Source organism: Macrotis lagotis, chromosome 6 (genome assembly GCF_037893015.1).
Source record: "Macrotis lagotis isolate mMagLag1 chromosome 6, bilby.v1.9.chrom.fasta, whole genome shotgun sequence".
NCBI classification, from domain to species: Eukaryota; Metazoa; Chordata; class Mammalia; order Peramelemorphia; family Peramelidae; genus Macrotis; species Macrotis lagotis.
Window position 1 is genome coordinate 122,627,787 of NC_133663.1, and position 16,473 is coordinate 122,644,259.

Sequence of the window (16,473 nt, forward strand, 5' to 3'; positions counted from 1 at the left end):
TGTGAAGAACTGACATTCTTTAACTCTTTAAATATCCATGATTTTACTAGTGTGGGATGACTCTTCTATGACAAGACATGGTCTGCATGTTGTACAGGAATGGGGATGATTAGTTGCCTAAAAACCTTCTACTGATAAGCTTATTTGAATTGGTTTAGGCTGGAGGAACTGTGAAGTGCAGTCTCCCATCTGACCAACCATTTGATCATGAGTCTCCCATCTCATATTCTACTGGCATCCAAATTGATATCCAACTATCTAGTTTTTCTAGTAATTCCATTCCATCCCATCTCCTCCAAAACATTGACCACCCAACATTGTCACCCCAACTCTTTTATTTATTTTAAATCTCTTTCTATGCCCTACTGACTATAAACAATCCCATGTTTCCTCCATCTTCAAAACATTGTCACTTTATTTTTTCATTCCCATTATCAACTTATCTCCTGCCTTTTATTGCTAAACTCAAAAAAGACATCTAAACTACTCCCTCCTAGCAGAACCAAGAGAACATTGTAGACATTAACAACAACATTGTAAGCTGAACAACTTTGATGGAAAACTAGCACAACCTTAGGAGACCAGCTAAGGAAAATGCTATCCCCATCCAGTGGAAGAAAAAATAGAATAAAACAAAAACGCTTCAGAAACTGAGTGAATACTACATTCTTTTAAAAAAAAATTCTCTTATGTTTTTCTTTCCTATCTCATGGTTTTTTTTTTTTCTTTTCCCTTAATCTTAATTCCTCATACCAAAAATGATTAATAGGTAAATATGATTAACACAAATATGGACGTACAATATTCACCTGACTATTCACCACTGAGGGAAGAGGAATGGGAAGGGAGGGTGGAAGGAAATTATGTAACTTAAAATATGCATATACATTTGGAGGAATGTTGAAAAACTTTCAGAGCATGTAATAGAAAAAATAAAAAAAAAAACTTCAACCAGAAAAATAAAATAAAATACTCCCCTTTCTCTCTTCTCACTTTCTTCTTAACCCTTTATATTTAATCAACCTTATCATCTCACTAAATATGAATTCTCCAAAATTACTAATGATATCAAATCCTGTGACCTTTATTTAATTCTTATTCTCCTTGCCTTCTCTGCAACTCCTTGATACTATTTTCACAGTCAATTCTTACTTTGTTCTCTCTAGCTTTGGTGGCCACTATTCCCTCCTGTTTCTTCTACCACTCCTTTCTCTCCTTGACTGAATTCTCTTCCAGATCACACTCTCTATTTATAAGATAAGAATTCTTTCCTGGACCATTTTCTTCTCCTTTTTTTTTTCTATTTTATTGATGATCCCATAAGTTCCCACAAATTTAGTTACTATTTATACACTCATTTATTCAGATTTCCCATCTCCTATCTTTAGTTACATTTCACATATCTTGAACTACATGTCCAGTAGACATCTTAAACTTGAAATTTTCAAAACCAAATTCTTTAGCTTTCACCTTGAGCCCTCCTTTCACTGTTTCTTTCTTGTCACTGTAGAGAAAAACATCATCCTTCCCATTCCCTCAGGTTCTCAATCTAGAAGTCATATTAGACTCCTCACTTTCTCTCACCCCAAATCCGAACTATTGCCAAGGTCTGCCAGTTTCACCTTTTCTCTTTTGACTATGCCATCAGTCTCATACAGGTCCTCATCACCTCATGTCCAGATTATTTCAACAGCCTTCTGGTGAATTTACCTACCTCAAGTCTCTTCCCACAGCAATCTACTCTCCATCCACTCACCAAGATGATTTTACTAAAGTGCAGATCTTACTATGTCACATTCCTACTCAGTAAACTCCTATGGCTCCCTATTACCTTCAGGACCAAAAAAATGCTCTGTTTGGCATTTAAAGCCAATATTCATAATTCACATGTACTCTTCTATTTCATGATGGTTATCTACTGGTTGTGCCCCTAACAGGATGTTCCATTTCTCTGCATTTTCTCTGGCTATCCATCAGTCCCAGAAGTCCTGTCTCTACTCCATGCACCCCCTGGCTTCCTATATAGTCAATTTAATGTCCCATCTTCTATGGGAAACCTTCTTCAAAGCCTATTCATTCTAGCATCAGCTTTCTGTTAATTATTTCCTATTCATTCTGTAAATAGATTACTTTTTATATGTTTGGTTATACCTTGTCTACTGATTAGATTGTGAGCTCCTTGAGGGCAGGGATTGACTTTTGCCAGTTTTCTTACCCCCAGTAAGTAACAAAGTGCCTTATAGACAGTAGGCGATTAATAATGTTTATTGATTAATTGTTTTTAAATGTTTCTAATACCAACAAAAACATTAAAGCAGCTAGTCTCAAAAAATAAATCAACAATTGCTAACAGCAGGTAAGTTGACTGCTGGTTCTTCCTTTGTAACAAAAATAAAAGGCAACACATGCAAACATGATTAATTTCCACATTGTGTGTTAAATTTAACTAATTTGAAGAGACTAAGTAGGTTCATGTACTAACCAGGTATATCCAGAACTTGGAGAAATAGAGAATACATTCAGAAATTCAATAAACATTTAGGACTTGGGTTTGAATCTCAAGTCTCTTATTGCCTTGTGACATTAGTTGATTTACTCAGCTTCCTTGCATTTTCAGACTTGTCTTTTGTATTGATCTCTATTGCATCCTTTAGTTTAAAGTTTAACTGAATTATGGCTAGGAAAACCACAATTAATTAACTTTATTTTATTTTATTTATTTTTTTTACAAGGCAATGGGGTTAAGTGGCTTGCCCAAGGCCACAGCTAGGTAATTATTAAATGTCTGAGACTGGATTTGAACACAGGTACTCCTGACTCCAGGGCTAGTGCTCTATCCACTGTGCCACCTAGCTGCCCCATATTAATTAATTTTAGAAATTAATTAATTAATTAACTTCCTATATTTGGTTCAAGCATATTATTCCTAGGGGATCTACTTAGAAAAACTTCAAAGTAGCTGGTTAAAGTTGAGAAGATGAGTGATGATATTCAGTCTTCTTCCAATCCTATCCTTTGTATTCTTTGAGGAAGTTATGAAAAAAGACCAGTGACTTTTTCTGGTTGTTGTTTTTCTTTTTGTTATAAATTTCTGCAGCAATAAAATACCTGATCCTTTCTATTGGATGACAAAACAAACCAACAACAAACACATTAATGTGTTCAAGGGTCATTTTCCTGGGGGTGGGGCTGGGGTGGAGGGGGAGATAGAACACATTCTATAGAGGTGGTAGGGGCTCACTTTTAATCTATATCTGGGCAGAATAAGGGACAGCTAGGTAGCAAAATGGACAGAGTTCTGGATCTGATATCAGGAAGTCCAATTCTGTTGGCCTCAGTAAAATGAACTGGAGAAATACTCTGCAGTATCTTTGCCAGGGAAATCCCAAATGAGAGAGACAATTCTGATATTATAATCCTCTCTGTGTCTGTGTCTGTCTCTGTCTCTGTCTCTCTGTCTCTCTGCCTCTGCTTCTCTCTCTCTCTCTCTCTCTCTCTCTCTCTCTCTCTCTCTCTCTCCATACAACTATATTCACATACCCTTATGTGAGTTTATATGTATATCTATTTAAGAGTATATGTGTGTATATAGACATGCACATACACATATCCCTCAGAGAATAATTATATGTGTAACCACATATGACCATATATAAAATATACCTATACACACACACATATATATATGCACTTGTATATGTATACACAAATATATATATATATATATATATATATATATATATATATATATATAACATGATATTTGACATTTCAATTCTTTGTGAAGTTGTGCTAATGTAGGGAATATGTAGGAAATGAGTAAAATGAAAAGTAAGATCATGGATATCCTCAAATTATTAAATGATGTCAAAGAAGGCAATTTAGAAAAGTCTTCCCTTTTTTAGGAGTATTCTTATTTGTCCTATGATTTTGAAAATATTGCTAAGTTGGAAAAGAATCAAAGCTCCTTATCAAAGGCGATTATATTCCTTTAACTTTGGAAATGTGGAAATGTATTCTTACAGTGAAACAAAACAAAGGCAAGTGACATACATCCCTTTCCTTTTAGTCATGTTCATTGTAGAAAAATAATTTAAAATATACAATGTTAAATAACAATATTCTTGTATGTGCTTTATTAAAAGGATTTTGTGAATAATTTTGGTAAATCATGTCTATGTGAAATCTAATTATTTTATTGTCTTATAAATTGGTTTTCCGGATTAAGAGTCAATTAAAACAATCATTTTTTAATATTTCTTTGTTGTAAGAAGGGTAAATATTTTTATCCCTATTTGTAGAGCCAGGGACAAAAATGAAATATCATTTCCCAAACTGATCTTACTATTCAAAAGTATATTTTTATAAAAAATTTAAGATTAAAGGGATCAGTATAGATGCTGACCTCTAATTATTCTTATACAAAGGAGCCAATCAACTTTGAAAAAAATAAAGTATTTAGGTCTGAGTATATGAATGGGGCGAGATAGGTGACATAGAGAGAAGATTGTTATTTATTTTAAAAAGCAAAAAGCAAATTGTTTTGGATAAACTACCTCTACCAATTCCTCCTGGAAAAAGATTTTTGGAATACAGATTTGTTTACAATGTGGCAAATCATGCCAGTATACTACACAATCAGGCAGGGAAACAGAGAGCAACAGTGCAATATCTTTGGGGCTACCAGGCTTACTGCATAAAGTACTTTTTAAAAATTTAATCAGGCCCACTTGCTCTCAGATCGATTCCTCTAAGGGAGAAATTTACCCAAATTTTGTAAAAATGTTGCCAATTCATAAAAGGCTTAAATTAACATTAATGAAGAAAACAGTAGGGAAGGAAGCACAAGTGCCACCTGGAGGAGACAGATGTGGCGGCATTTTTCCACTTAGCTTGTTTACATTGTCAGAGAGAGGGAGAGTTACATTAGTGGGTGATGAAGATATGACTTAGCCTAGAGTACTTACCCCCCTGGTAGGACCATTGCAATGTGCTCTAAAGAAAGTCTGAAGAAATTTGATTTCAATACCAATGAATAATTTTCAATGCAAGGGCTTTAAAGTGAAACATCAATAAATCAGCTGGATTTGTTTGCCAAAACAATTCACTTTGCCTGTTTCTCCTCTATGTTATAATATGTAAAATTATAGGACCAGGTGTTCTGGGAAGAGGCTGCAAAATCTTTTTGTATTTGCTGCTAATGTATACATAGTATTGAGAGAGTGACACTAATAATGTACAGTTATCACTAAATTTTTGTCAGCTTCATTTACTGTCTCTGGAAATCTGTGACATCTGCTTAAAAGATCCTTTGTGAATTCTGGTTACAGAGCGAAGACTAGGAGAGTTTTCTAAAAAGACTGCCATTTTATACCATGTATTCTTTTCTTCCATAAATATGAACTGAATGCCTCCTCTAAAGAAAAACTGAAGGGAGGAGGCAATCTGAAGTGGAAAAACAGAAAAAAGGGCAACCCTTCTGATATTTACTAATTTGGGTATCCTTGGGCAAGATGGCTAATCATCTTGGATCTCAGTTTCCTCATCTATAAAATGAGAGAATTGGATAACATGCATTCTGAGATTCCTTCAAACTCTAAGACATTGATCATAGGCTGTACTAGAGTTTACTGTCTCATATATAAGACCTTCATGTAAAAACTCTGTTATTACTGCAAAAATTTTAAATAAAATTTTAACAATGAGATTACAGTAAATTATTACTAAGATAATACACCATGATCAGGTAGGATTTATACCAGGTAGGCAGGGATGGTTCAATATTAGGAAAACCCTCAACATAATTGAACATATCAATAGCAAAACCAACAGAAATCAAATAATTATCTCAATAGATGGTGAAAAAGCCTTTGATAAAATACAACATTAATTCATTTTAAAAACACTAGAAAGTATAGCAATAAATGGAGTTTTCCTTAAAATAAGTAATATATATATATATATATATATATATATATATATATATATATATAAACATCAACAAATGTTATAGGTAATGGGGATAAACTTGGAGCATTTCCAATAAAATCTGGGGTGAAACAATGGCTGGTGCTCATTATCATCATTGCTATTCAATATAATATTAGAAATGTTAACTTTAACAATAAGAGAATAAAAAGAAATTAAAGGAATCAGAATTTACAATGAGGAAGCAAAGCTTTCACTCTTTGCAGATGATATGATGACATACTTAGTGAACCTGAGATAATCATCTAAAAAGCTCCTTGAAACAATTAACACATTCATCAAAGTAGCAGGACATAAAATAAACTCACATAAATCATCAATATTTCTATATATGAACAATACAGTCCAAGAGTAAGAGATAGAAAGAGAAATTTCATTTAAAGTAACTGTAGAGAACATTAAATACTTGGGAATCTATCTCCCAAGAAAAACCCAAAACCTGTATATACACAATAATAAAGTACTTCTCATGCAAATAAAGCCAGACCTAAATAATTAGAAAAATGTCGATTGCTCATGATTAGGTCAAGCTAATATAATAAAACTGATAATTCTACCCAAATTAAATTATTTATTCGATGCCATACCAATCAAACTACCAAATAATTTTTTTACCAAGTTATAAAAAATAGTAACAAAATTCATCTGGAGCAATGAAAGGTCAAGAATACCAAAGGAACTGATGATAAAAAATGTAATGGAAAGTGACCTAGCTCTACCAGGTCTAAAATAATACTATAAAACAGCAGTAATTAAAACTGCCTGGTACTAGTTAAGAAATAGAGTAATGGATTGGTGGATTAGGATAGGTTCAAAAGAAACAGTAGCAAATGACTACAGTAATTTACTGTCTGACAAAGTCAAAGACATTAGCTCCTGGTATAAGAACTCATTATTTGACAAAAAATATTGGAAAAAATGGAAAATAGTATGGCAAAAATTAAACATACTCACATCTCACAGATGATATCAAAATAAGGTCAAAATGGGTACAGGATTTAGCTTTAAAGGGTGACACCATAGATAAATTAATAGACCAAGAACAACTCTATCAGATCTATGGAAAGAGGGCAAATTTATGACCAAACAAGAAATACAGTACATTATAAACTGCAAAATGAATGACTTTGACTATATTACATTTTTTATACTAATAAAAACAATGCTGCCAAACTTAAGTTTAGAAGGAAATCAGAAAGCTGAGAAATAACCTTCCCAGATAGGCATTCTTCTAATTAAGGTTTCAATTCTGAAATATATAGAGAACTGGATCAAGTCATTGCCCAATCGATAAATAGTCAAAGGATATGAACAGATAGTTTTTAAATGAAGAAATGAAAGCTATATATAATCATATAAAAATGTTCCAAATTTTTATTGATTAGAGAAATGCAAATTAAAACAACTGTGAGATAACACCTCACACCTATCAGATTTGCTAAAATGACAAAAAGGGAAAATGATCAATGTTGGAGAGGTTGTGGGAGTACTGGAACATCAATGCATTGCTGGTGGAGTTGTGAACTGACCCAACTATTCTGGAGAGCAATAGGGAACTATGGCCAAAGAGTAATAAAATTGCTCATAACATTTGACCCAGCAGTTCCAATTCCTAGCTTATATCCTGAAAAAAAATTTTAAAAAATGGGAAAATCCCACATATTCCACAATATTCATAGCAGCTCTTTTTGTAGTGGCAAAGAATTGGAAACTGAGGGGATGCCCATTAATTGGGGAATTGTTAAATAAGTTATAGTACATGAATATTATGGAATACTACTGTTCTATAAGAAATAATAAAAGGTTAGAATGTAGAGAAGCATGGAATGAATTACAGGATCTGAAGCTGAGGGAATCAAAGAGAACAATGTACACATCAACAACACTGTGAGATGATCAACCTTGAGGCAAGCTGCTCTTCTCAGCAGTTCAGAGAGCTAGGACAGCCATATTAGACAAGCTATGGACAATGCTATCCCAATTCAGAGGAAGAAAAACAAAACAAAACAAAACAAAATCCTTCAGAATCTGATGAACACTACATTCACTTTTTTTTTTTTGGGGGGGGGGGGCAAGGCAATGAGGTTAAGGGATTGCCCAAAGTCACACAGCTAGGTAATTATTAAGTGTCTGAGGTTGGATTTGAACTCAAGTCCTTCTGACAGGGCTGGTGCTCTATCCATTGGGCCACTTCAGTTCCCCCTACATTCACTTAAATATATATATATATATATATATATATATATATCTTATGTTTCTCTTTCCCTTAGGCTTAATTAATCATATTGAAAATGACTAATCTATAAACATACTTAACACAAACGTGTATGTATAATATTAACCTGACCACTGCTGAGAGGAGGAGGGTGGAAGGAAATTTTGTGATTTAAAAATATAGATCGTTTTATGGATAAATGTTTAAAAATACTTTCATAACATGTATTTAGAAAAATAAAATATCAATTAATTCAAATCAAATCAAAAAAATTTCTAAGTTATAATGTGAGAGAATATAAAGGCTGTTGTTAGAGTCCAGGGGATATGAGATAATACTAATGAGAAATGATATATGAATAAGACTAAATAAACAAAACAAATACAAGTTATTATTTTATTAACATAAAACATGTATATGTGTGTAATTGTATATATCTATATTATATAGCAATACTTTTAAGTATTGCTATACCTGTATAGAATATTATACAGTTAAGAATATTTTTGACATTAATTTCCATATTTGAACAATAAACCAAGTACTATGGAGGACCTGAGGAAGATGAGATTATCTTTGGCTATAAAGATAATTAAGTCTCCTAGTAATAACTGTTTAGTACCTAGTTTACTAATAAAGAACTGGTGTTAGTCTTGTCTTTAACACTTTTTTGAGGAAATGCCATTTGAACTTTGAAAGTACAGCAGATCTAACAGAGGTCAAGGAACTAGAATTCATAGCATAGTTGATGGACAGAAGAGCCTGCTCTACTATCACTGCCCGTGGCAGGAATAACTAGAACCTAACTCAGAAGTTGCTTAATCCTACAGATAAGATAATGGATTCTATAGTTAAAAGATTAACTCAAGGAGTTAAAGTTATTGCATTTTAACAACTTTTAATGTTGAGTCTGCTCTCTCTAGGGTCTGAGGTAGTAATATAGGATTAATAAAGGGAGGAATGAATCCTGGGTGCTGTGGGAAATGTACTTATGTTCTTGATATATCCCAGTAAATATCACTCAAGGAATTTAATTGGCATTAATTGTTTAAATGATATTTATGTGTTCATCAATAAATGATATGAAATGATATGGATCAATTAATGACATGAGAGATATTAACTATATCTGGTGATTTATATTATAGAAAATGTGTCAGAAAGAAATAATAAGAATCTCACTGACCTTCAGGGATATTCCTAGAAGCCAAAGAAGGGAGATATATAGCCCCCTAAGGGATTTGACTCTTTACTGTAATTGAGATAAAAACACCCAGAGACTATAAGGACTATATTTTCTTCTCCTTTTTTCTTCTCATCTTCCTAAAGGTTCATCAGATCTTTCTCATTATAGAATTCTTGTTCCAGAGTTCTATATATACCTTTATATCTCAAATAGAATACATAATAACCATATATTATATAAGATAAATTTAGTTATTTAATCTGTTCTTTTTACTTAACTGTCCCCTTGGATATGCTCCTCCACTAAAGAGCCATCTCTCCAAAACAAATATTTTTTTTTAAAGGCAAAAAGAAAAAGGAATTTATAAAACTGAACAGAAACAGAAAGAATGAAAGGAAAGAAGGAAGGAAGGAAGGAAGGAAGGAAGGAAGGAAACAATGTCCCACTCATTTCTCTCATCTCTGCAAAGTAATGGGAGGAGATATCCAATCATACTTCTTCCTAGGTCAATGCTTGTTCTTTGTTCTTCTCCAACATTAATTTTCAAGTGTTTTGTGATTGTTGATCTTCCCATTAAATTGTTGCAATTATTCTGAATATTTTTTGTGTCATGTCTTTTTTGTGTCTGCTTTTTTTGCTTTATTTCAAATCTTTCCATGTCTTTCTGTGTTCATCATATTTGCCATTTTTTAGAGAACAGAAATATTCCATCAAACTCATGTATCATAAATTTAGACTTTCCACAATGAATAAGTATCTACTTTGTTTGCAGTTCTTTGTTACCACCAAAATTGCTGTCATAAATACTGCAATTAACTATTTTATTCTATCACTGATTGTAGAGGGCCAGCTCCTGGTAGTGATTTTTACATATCCTTGGTGACCTTTTCCATCAGAGATTTGTATGTATTATTGCTCACTGTATGGATTTGTTGGCTCTCCAGTGAATCCTGACCTGGGATAATCTGTGGTCCCAGAGGTGGTTGTAAAGACTTTTCTGATAGAGAAGTATGCAGATTTATAAGAACAGATATTGTAAATTTACCCAGGAAATTGTGAAATTGGATCTCCTTTAACCGGTCATTCCTGAGATAAGTTTTTGTTATAAAAAGTCTGAGTTTCCAAAAATAAATTTAGTAGATTCTTGCATCCCAACCTTCCATGTGTGAATATGTCTCTACTAGTCCTGATTTTCATAAGTTAGTGTCCAGACCCACACCAGAGCTATCACAGGTGGTAACTGATGATTCATTTTTCAAACACTTTGTTTGTCAAAGTATTCCTTATGCATGAACTTCTCCCTTCTCCTGTACACACAAATACACAAACACACATGGTTTCTTCAATCAATTCCTTCCACTGTCATAGATTAACAGAATACCTGAGTTGGAAGGGAGCTCAGAGAGGAATTTCTTCTATTTTACTTCTGTACAGATAAATACTTAATAATACAATTTATGGGTAAAGGAGCATGAATATTTTAGTCACATTATTTGCAAAATTTCAGATTGCTTTCCAAAATGCTTTCAATTGTGAAATCTACATTATTCTTTTATTTTTATGCTTTTCAAGGCAATGGGTTAAGTGACTTGCCCAAATCCAGCTAGGTAATTATTAAGTGTCTGAGGCTGGATTTGAACTCAGGTACTCCTAACTCCAGGGTAGTGCTCTATCTACTGTGCCACCTAGCTGCCCCTGATACCTGTATTTTCCACAAACTTTCCAGCATTGATTAATCTCATCTTTTGTTATCTTCATGAATTTTTTCAGTGAGTTTTGATATGTAATTTTATTTTTTATTATTGAATTAAAGCATTAATTTATATTGTTATTAATAATTTGCAATTATTTTGTTTATATATTTTGTTTATTAGGAGAATGGCTTTTGGTTTTATATAGCTATCTATACACAAAAATACACATTATATGTATATACATAAGTATGTATATATTTTTCTACATCTCTTATATGTCAACTGCTTATTTATGAAATTAAATAACAAAGATTTTTTTCCCATTTGACCAGTATCCTTTTTTCAAGATGGCTCAATTTTCTTTGTTTAGAAACTTTTCAATATCATGTAATCAAAGTAATCTATTTTTGTAATTGCTTCTGTCACCTGTATCAAAGGAACTATTTTCAGTCATGCCTTGTATAAAATTTACATTTATACACATTAAATCTCATATTTTTAATTCAGTCCAAGACTGATGAGTTACTCTTTTTGGATCCTGAGTTGATCCTCTAATATATTACCTTTGTCTCTCTTTGTATTGTCTGTACATTTGAAAAACCTATTCTCTTTGCCTTTATCCAAGTCATTACAAGAAACATTTGATTACAATAATATTAAGCATTGATCTTTGGGGTTTTCCACTGTAGACTCCCTTTCTGACTGTAATTTCACTCTTGATGACTACTCTTTGTATCTGACAATGAAGAAGTTCTAAATCTACTTAGTTGTACTATTGTCTAGCCCCCATTTTTCTATCATTTTTGTAAAACTATCAGGAGAGATCGTCAAATGTTTTGCTTACATCTAGTTTAACTATTTCTGAATAATCCTCATAGATCTAGCACTCAGGTGAACATGCTAGAAAGGAAATGAGATTCATTTGGCATAATCTCTACCTGATAAAGTTAATCTGGCAGTTTGTGATCAACAATTAAATTTCTCGATGTTACCTAACTTATCTTTTAATATATTCACGTTATTTTTGTGTTGGTGGTTTTTTTTGGGCCAGGAAAAAGTCTGACTTATCAGTTGATACTTTGCAGTCACTATTTTCTTTCCCTTTTAGAGAAAAAAAAATTTGACTTTCTCCAATATTGTTAATTTCCCCCAAATCTAATCAGTGACTACTGGCAATACCTAATACAGTGAATAGAGTGCTAGACTTGGAGTCAGAAACTCTTGAACTACAAATGGCCCTAAGTATATTTTTATAACTGTAAAGTGGGGATAATTATATGTGTTGAGTTCTTATAGCGCCTTTCTTATACTACAGTAATTTAACCTTCCTAAACAATTAAAGCTTCCACTTTTCATATATTTCCTGTCTTAGAAATTAATCTTTACAATATAGCTTAGACTAGGTTTTTTCCCCTTAAAATGCAAAGAAACTTAATTGGACTATGACTAGCAATTCACATAGATTCCTAAGTAGAAATAGTAGAATTCAGTAGGCATCATCTTGTTTCTCAGGCTTGGTACTGACTTGTGAACTGAGCACTAGCAAGACAAAAAATAAAAGTCAGAAAAGCTATTCCGAAATGAATCCATTCTACAGCCTTGCTGAAAGAAATGGTCTCAATTCATTACAACGCCAATGTTTAACTCATGGACTGGACAGTTAGGTATGATGATGGGATGATTCCTTAAAGACAGTTAGGCAGTATCTTAATTTCTTCCTACATATTTTCAAATTTAACTCCCTTTAGATGATTTTACTCTGCCTTTTCCAGTCTTTATATTTTTACTTGGAAAAGAAGCAAAATAGACTAGTAGGTTGGATATTCATCAGTTTAATTTAACATGAATTTAATTATTGTCTGCTTAGTGAAAGGCACTATGCTAGGTGCTATAAGAGAAATTCAATATTCAAGGAGGTCATATTCTAATAAGGGAGAATATATAGCATTAACATGTATAAATTAGTACTAGGAACACAAAATTAAATGTAAGGTATTGCTGAAGAAAGGAAAACTAAAAACTAAAGGAAGCAGGAATGATCTAGTGTGTAGGAAACATATGTTATTCCAACTGAACTTGGAAGAAAACTAAATGCTTTCTGGTTACTAAATGATTTGTAGAGGGAACATTATATGCTTATGAGAAGCTACTTTTTTGTTTCTATGATAAAATATAAATGTGAGTAATAAGCTCAGTAATAAGTCTTTTACAGTCTGGTCCCAAGCTACTATTCTAACCTTGTTATATTTAATTTCCCTTCATGCATTGTATTAGCTAGCCAATCATTTATTCTTCCTCAACAACATTTCCATTTATTTATCTTTACACTGGTCTACCCCAGTTCTGGAAGCACTTTCAACTCAATTTTTTTTTTTTTTAGTTTTTACAAGGCAATGGGGTTAAGTGGCATGCCCAAGGCCACACAGCTAGATAATTATTAAGTGTCTGAGGCCTGATTTGAACTTAGGTACTCCTGACTCCAGGGCCCGTGCTCTATCCACTGTGCAACCTAGCCGCCCTCCCCCTCCACTCAAATCATTTTATGGCAATTTATAGTTTCCTTCAAGGGTCAATAATAACTCAACCTTATAGAAAAAAATAACTTTTCTTCATTCCCCCAACTCCTAATTTGTTCCCTCCCTAAACCATCTTTTAAATTATTTTTACTTCTATTTTGAATATAGTTCTAAATCTACATGTTGTCACCCACAAAAGAATAAAACTCTTTGAGAGCTGTTTTATTTAATTTTTATCTTTGTATCCTTAAGGCCTAGCACAATGTTTGGAAACAAATGGATCTTGAATGCATGATATATATACGTCAATAATTCAACTACCTGATATTTTTAAAGTACAAGGACTCCCTCCACTTATGCTAATTACACCTTTTCTATGACTTACTGGAAAATCTTCGGGAGTTTATATAGCTGAAAAATTCATCATCCTTTGTCCAATCTAGTTATGCATCTCTCAGAACTTAACTATTATGGTCCTTAACATTTCCCAAAGTGATCTGGAAACTTTTTAAATTATAAGAATAACAAGAAGAAAAATAGCATATTTTTCATTTATGTATATGTCAGCCAAAATATTCAAAAGCATAAGATTCTTCTTACAGTCAATAAAATTACTACCCTAGTCAAAGACAAAATTGTACCAAAAATTAATATAGAATTCAATAGACCAAATATGGTATGAGTACAAACTATCCAATTGATTAGGTGTTTGCAGAAAACCAAAGAAAATGACAAAATCAATTCACCAATTGGCTTTACAGTACTTTTCTCTAAACCTAGCCAGCTAGGCAATTAAGGATTTACTTGATATTTTTATGTTCATCATTTAAGGAAGCATCAGTTTCCTTTTTCAAGAAGATGGTTAAGAAAAATAGATGGACTGAGGTTCACTGGGGTTAGCTTCCTAGAAACATAGACAATTGTTGTAAAGGAATAGACTAGCTTGAATCTTTTGAAATGAACAGAAAGGGGAATCCTCATAAATTGAAATTCGGTTATAGTTTCCATGGATAACGGATTCCTTAATTGAATTTAATGTCTTGATCCAACATTATTGTTTTAACTATATTCAACTCATTTTCTTTATTTGTAGGACAGTGATTTATGCCTGAAGTCAGATGAAAGCAAATTCCAATTTATAAATCCTCAGAGGCTTTCCTGTGTGTTTTCGTAAGAAAAATGAAGGGAATGCTTATGATAACTATTTGAATTCTCAGATTAAAACAATGTTAAGAATGTGAAAGTTGTTTGACTAAATTATTCATTGATTATATTTAATCAATAAAATCATACAACTTGGTCTTTGTTTCACTGGTTTTTGTTTCGTTTTCAGTACATTGCTTTCATTTTAAAGGATTAACACCAACAGATTGATTTATCTTCCTTAGTCCCCATCATCAGTCCACAATTGGCTAGAATTGTCTTCCCTTAATTAATGAGGAAATTCCCCTGACCATTCTACTTGTCTTGATACTGACTTTAGCTGTGATAGAACAGCCTGCTTGCCTTCCATGAATTTAACAGTAGAAAAGAGAATATCTTATCTAAACTATGTAGCTTACTTCATGTCTGTTTTATACAAACTAGACACATTAAGTGTTTTATTGAATTGAGTTGATTTCTTGTTCTAAGAAAATTTTCTAGTTAAATAATGATCAACATGTCCAAAACAGAATTCGTTATATTTCTACCAAATCCCATCCATCTTCTAGACTTCTCTATTAATATTAAGAACATCATTATTCTTCCAGTAACCCAGGATCATAGCCTCCTTGTCATCCTCAACTCTTCACTCTCAATTACCCCTTATATTCAGTGCTTTCAATTCTTGTAAATTCTATCTTCACAACATCCCCTGTATCAGTTTATCTTCCCTCTAGTCACCTGGTTACCACCTTGATTCAGACCCTTAGTCATTCTCATATGCATTGTCTGAACAGCTTTCTAAGTAAACTCCTTGTCTTACTTCATACAACTAATGAAATGATTGTCCTAAAACACAGATAGAACCACATTCTTAATACACTCCATTTGACTCCTATTACTTCTAGGATGAGCTTCTTTCTTTGGAACTTAGAACTTTTCACAACTTGGCATAGCCCTATCTTCTTCTACATGTTTATTTTCCCAAACAGACTACATACTGTCTTGCCATGGCCTAGTTCCTCATCTTAATACATGACCTTTTTTCATATATCAGTGTTTTTTTTCATGGAAGTTCCTCAAACTTCAAATATTCTCCCTCCTCATTTCAGCCTCATAGAATTCCTAGTTTCCTCAAGACAGTACAAATGTCATTTTCTATAAGAAACCCTTCACCTATCCCTCCCACTATTACTGCATTTCTCTTTAAGGTTACCTTTATTTACTTGGTATGCATATTGTAGGTTTATTGAAAGCAAAGATCATTTTTTACTTTTTTCTTTGTATTGCCCTTAATGATTAAAAAAAGGCTACCAAGAATGATACAAATATATTTAATCATTCTTTTCCTTACAAATTTTTATTGTGCGAATATATCTATTTTACACTGTTAAAAATCTGCTTCCTGAAAACTGCCAGCAAGATAAAAATAGTTATAAAATATCCCACTTTCATTCATTTAAATGGAGAAATTATGGAGCCATCCTGTAACTTTAAAATTCATTCTTTTGTTTGCCCACATATGCCTAAATAACAAATTTCTAAATAACTGTTCAGTTACTAGCATCTACAGAATAGAGAAGCAGATGGTGTGCCGTTATTTAAGTTATCAGGGAAAAAGACAGGGTGAGTCTAGTGAAGAATGAAGTAAGGCATGAAGGTGATTGGAAGCCTAAGAAGTAATGATCCATTCATGATCCTCTATGCACTGGACAATAAAATGACTTCATC

The 16,473-nt window shown here is 32.7% G+C and overlaps 1 long non-coding RNA gene across 1 annotated transcript in view; it reads left to right on the top strand.

The window, feature by feature from the left end:
- The window catches only part of LOC141491813 (uncharacterized), a 31,494-nt gene extending 21,688 nt beyond the window's left edge, over positions 1 to 9,806 (top strand). The window contains exon 3 of the long non-coding RNA XR_012469773.1: positions 9,733 to 9,806. This is a non-coding gene — a long non-coding RNA (uncharacterized LOC141491813). The remainder of the gene's footprint in view (positions 1 to 9,732) is intronic.
- Positions 9,807 to 16,473: the final 6,667 nt, after the last annotated feature.